The sequence below is a fragment of the Elephas maximus genome, chromosome 7 (assembly GCF_024166365.1).
Source record: "Elephas maximus indicus isolate mEleMax1 chromosome 7, mEleMax1 primary haplotype, whole genome shotgun sequence".
NCBI classification, from domain to species: Eukaryota; Metazoa; Chordata; class Mammalia; order Proboscidea; family Elephantidae; genus Elephas; species Elephas maximus.
Genome location: NC_064825.1, coordinates 109,642,605 through 109,648,116, shown reverse-complemented (window position 1 = coordinate 109,648,116; position 5,512 = coordinate 109,642,605). Strand labels below are relative to the sequence as shown.

Here is a 5,512-nt window from a genome sequence, read left to right as displayed (position 1 = left end):
GGCAATGTCTATAGTTTGGTATTAGAACATTGTCTTAGTACAAGTGTCTCAGGGCTTTCTCCAGCCTCTTTCAAATCAGTAAATCAGGCCTTTTCTTTTTCTTTTTTTTCTTAATTTGAATTTTTTTGTACATTTTTTTCACTATTCTACCCCAGACCTTCTATTGTGATCCTGGTCAGAGTGGTCTGTAGTGGTAGCCAGGCACCATCTAGTTTTTCTTGTCTCAGGTTAGAGGAGGCTGTGGTTCATATGCACCATATGTCTTTGGACTAATTTCTTCCTTAAGTCTTTGGTTTTCTTCATTCTTCTTTGTTCTAGGTGGAAAGAGGCCAATAGTTTCATTTCTGACATAAGCAATGTGTGTGTTTAGGGTCACAACCTTATAAGCAATATTTTATATGAGAGGGTGTATTTCCTCTGTTGCCATTTTGTTATTTAATATGACATGATTATATTTTTCTATTTGCTTCTTTACTTCTGACTCAGAGGCTGCTGATACTATTATTTTCATTGTAAATAATATCATTTCAAGTTATGAATTTTTTTACCTTAAACTGCCATCCTCATCCTTCTCTGCCATTTTTTTTTTTAATGTGTGGTATGTTAGGGATATGTATATACATTTTAATTTAAATATATTTGTGTTTATGTGAATTATGTACTATAAAATAGTTTAAGCTAGAAGATTTCTTTATCCAAATGGAATTTTTAAATGAAATTTCATTATATAAAATCAATGGCTTGGACCTCACTTTCTCCCCATTTGTTCAAAATTCCTCTCACTATCTTAGATGCTTCCATATACTAAGTTACAAACAACTTAGTATATGTTAGTTATAATAAAAGTGCTCCTAGGGTAGGACATATTTTAAGTAAATTTATATTCAAAGACACTGCTGTTAAGGTGATCCTTACTCAATAGTAACCCCCTAGGTTTTCTAAAGCTGTAAATAACTATGGAAGCAGACTGTCACATCTTTCTCCCATGGAGCCACAGGTGGTTTTGGACTGTAGAACTTTAGGTAAGCAGTCCATCAACTTATATTAAAATATATTAAGTAAAGTAGAAGATGTATCATCCAAAAGATTGGCACACTGATGGTCCAATTTTAGTCATGGAGTGAGTATCAGGGAGAGAAGAGCTGGGCTCAGTTACATGGATTACACACTACTCAACCTACTCATCATCATCATAACCCTGACATAGAAGCTAGGTCACACTAGAAGAATTTATGTATATATATGTAAAGAAAACTCCTTTCAGGTAACTTATTATCATGAGTTTAAAAAAAAACAACAACAGTATATACTTGTTATTTGATACTTATATCCGGTACCTTAAATGCATTGAAATATTTAATCCTCATTTATTTTTCCAACAACCCTGAAGGGAAGTGGTCATTTTGCAGACGTGAATAAAGAAAGTATCTTTTTCTATAACCCACAAGTGGAGATATAACAGAGACTGTGTATGCATGGGTCTAGCACCTGGAATATTTCCCTGTATAAAGACAGGTAATCCCCACCATGACCGATTAGATTGTCCTTGTTAATCATGTGTTCAATACCTGTCAAGTGTGTTGTTTCAGTTTGTACCACCCGTGGTACAAGGGCTTTTAAACACATTTTGTGAATTTGCACTTAAAATTTTTTTTTAATGAAATAGACATTTGTATTATAATTTTGTAAATGTCATTATGTAATAGTCATTACATAAATGAAGAAAAATTTAGTAATCATCCATATACCTACCACTGAAAACTTTTAACTTTTTAAGATTTTTGTTTCATATATATGTATATGTATTAAAATTAAAAAAAATGAAACTCGTTGCCATCAAGTTCATTCCGACTAAGAGAGACAATAGAGGACAGAATAGAACTGCCACATAGGTTTTGCAAGGAGAGGCTGGTAGATTCAAAAAGTCAAATTTCGGTTATCAGCGAAGCTCTTAACCACTGCTGCACCAGGAATCCCATCTATGTACATGAATATACATGTGTATATATATATGTATTGTGTGTATGCATGCGTGCATGTATATGTGTACATATATGTACATCTAAGTCTACATTGTCACATACTTACACCTATGTCTTTATCTGTGTCTATCTCTACCTCTATGTTTACCACAGGGTTTCTCAACTTCTGCCATAGTGACATCTTGGACTGGAAGTTTTCTCATTGTGTGGAGTTAACCTGAATATAGTAGCATGTTTAGTAACCTCCCAGGCTTCCATTAGATACCAGTAGTACCCTTCTCCTAGTTGTGACATCCAAAATGTCTCAGGCATTGACAAATATTCTTTGGGGAGCAAATTTTACCCAACTGATGACAAGTTAGATTTCTCTTTCTTTCCCTCTTTCCCTCTCTATCTGTATCTTCATATGTCTACGCCTTATTTGTGCGAGGTGGGTTTAATTTCAAATTACTATACTAGAAAGTGTGGATTTATCTTATTCATCTAGCATATTGCTTTTCTATAATAAAAATCTACCAGTTGATACTATATGAAACCTATTGACTATGTTGATGTCTCTATCCAGAATAGGTTTCCTGGTAGAAGATGGACAAACACAATCTAACAGTGCTGAATGAATTCATTCTGATGGGAATCACAGACCGCCCAGAGCTGTGGGCTCCATTGTTCTGGCTGTTCCTCATCATCTACATGATCTCAGTAGTGGGCAACTTGGGCATCATCATCCTCACCAAGATGGACTCCAGGCTACAAACTCCCATGTACTTTTTTCTCAGACACCTGGCTATCACTGATCTTGGTTATTCAACAGCTGTGGGACCCAAAATGCTAGTCAATTTTGTTGTGGATGAAAATAAAATCTCCTATTATTTTTGTGCTACACAGCTAGCTTTCTTTCTCTTGTTCATAAATGGTGAACTTTTTATTCTGTCAGCGATGTCCTATGACCGCTATGTGGCCATCTGTAACCCTCTGCTCTACAGAGTCATCATGCCACAAAGGGTGTGTCAGGTCCTGGTGGCAATCCTCTATCTTTATTGCACATTTGCTTCTCTTCTAGTTACCATAAAGATTTTTAATTTATCCTTCTGTGGCCACAATGCCATCAGTCATTTCTACTGTGACACTAATCCCTTGTTATTTTTGCTCTGCTCAAACAAACATGAAATTCAATTGATCACTCTCATCTTAGCATCATTTCATTTGATTACATCCCTTTTAATAGTTCTTGTTTCTTACCTGTTCATTTTTGTGGCCATTCTCAGGATGAAGTCAGCTGTGGGCAGGCACAAGGCCTTCTCCACCTGTGGATCCCACCTGACCATGGTGGTTGTGTTCTATGGGACGTTAATCTTTATGTAAATGCAGCCCAAGTCCAGTCATTCCTTTGACACTGATAAAGTGGCTTCCATATTTTACACCGTGGTTATTCCCATGTTGAATCCCTTAATTTATAGCTTGAGGAACAAAGATGTAAAATATGCCCTACATAGGACATGGAAAAAAATATGCAACATCTTTTCTACAGTTTGATGCATCATGTGGTTCCTATAAATTACATGATTGGCTTCAAGCCTTGTCCGTGTGCCTCCATAGGTTGTAGTGAGCACAAATATATTCTACAAATATTTATAAATATCCTATGTGTCACTCACTCTTCTAAATACATTGATGAACAAAAGAGTAAAAACCTTTGCCTTTCTTGATGTGAAGAGGTACATCACAAATATAATAATTAAATTTTAAAGTAGAGGAGAATGTGTTGGGGCCCTGGTGGTGCAGTGATTAAAGTGCTTGGCTGCTAACTGAAAGGTCAGCCTCCAGCAGCTTGCTTGGCACCCCCCTTAGCTTTACATTAGAATCCTGGTTCCTTTGCTTAATATGCTTCATAGCTTTACATTAAAATCCTAGTTCCCCTCTTTTAACTGCTACCCAAACTAGAGGAAATTGACAGAAACTGCTTTAGATGCCATGTTGACATTCAGGATAACCTTTTAAACCTCATACATAGTAAATTCTCCATCTCTGGGTAGCATTTAACCACCATATTCTGAACACATGATGCATGAAGTTACATTTAAATCACATTGCACCTAAGTAATTTGATTAATAATGTTGGTGTTGTAGCTTGTATGAATTTCCTAACTTGTAATCCCCTTAAAAGTAACCTTTTGCCTCACTTTCACTGAGCAGTCTCGGCAACATCAGCTCCAACTGTTTCTTCCCTTGCTCAATGAAATAAACATGCCTTTCTACGCTCCCACTTTAGCCTCTGGTTCACTGGATGAGACAAGTCATGCCGAGTGGGACCAGGGATTTCCACAGCAACAATGAGCGCATCCAGGTAATAATACCTCATACTTATTGACTGGTGTATCACAGGCATTCTTCAAGGTTTAATTAATTTAATTTTCACATCAGCTCTGTGAGGCAGGTTCTATTAATATTTACAAATTATTCAGCTCACAAAGGATAAATAAATATACCAAGTTCACAGCGGTCTTAAGCTTTACAATCAAGTTTCAAACATGGTCTAGCTCCAGGTTCCAGGTTCCAGATTCATAGCAGCTGGTCTAAATAACTTCTTAATGTCAATTTTCTGCATTAATGATGTCATCCCTGAGATAACAGAGAATATCAGGTTAGAAGAAGAGAAATAGCAGTGGGGACCATAAAATAGGGAATACCTAGGACAATGCCTGGGAGAGAATATAAATTCAATAGAGACAATGAATTAATAAATTGACACAGCAAGCTAATCGATTCATTTGGGTGCATGAATTGTTCAAACCAAATAATGGAAAACCATCACAACGTGGATGCAGGACATAGTCTGGACAGGTCTATAATAAATGTCCAGTGGCGAGTATCGGGAATTATCATAAAGTAGTAAGGAACAGGAGCCATGGTGACACACTGGTTCCAGCTCAGCTGCGAACCCAGAAGTCAGCAGTTCGAACCCACCAGCATCTCTTTGAAACTCTAGGGGGCAGTTGTATTCTCTCCTGTAGGGTTACTAGGAGTCAGAATCGACTGGATGGCATGGGTTTGGTTTTTGGTTTAGTAAGGAAGATGTTAAAAATAAATAAACAAGGAAATTCCCATTTTAAGATATGATTTTTAGACTTTTGCCTCAAAAAGCTCAGCCACCTTTTAAAAATAAAAATAGGATTGATGTTACTTCTTTAAAACAGGAGGTCTGTGAGAAGATTTATTCCCCATCATCTTATGCTTCCTGGACTTTCTTGCTGTGTGAACTTGAATTTGGGGGATACGAATTTAAGGATAAGGGATTAGCAAATATGTTAACTTTGATTTGGCTGAGCTATTGAACCCATGAGAGCCACCAGGCCCCACTACTGGACTTTTTTTTTTTTTCTGTTTCTTTAAAAAAAAAATTAAAACCTCTTCTTGAGCAAATGTTTGAGTGATACGTTTGGTTATTGAGCACTTCATTACGTTTTTGGGAGGAGAATTTCTAGATGATACAATGATGAGAGATAGAAGCACTACATGAAATTGTGAAGGTT

At 36.5% G+C, this 5,512-nt stretch overlaps 1 pseudogene; it reads left to right on the top strand.

Moving 5' to 3' along the window:
• Positions 1–2,567: 2,567 nt before the first annotated feature.
• LOC126080319 (olfactory receptor 8K3-like) lies at positions 2,568–3,515 on the top strand (annotated as a pseudogene).
• Positions 3,516–5,512: the final 1,997 nt, after the last annotated feature.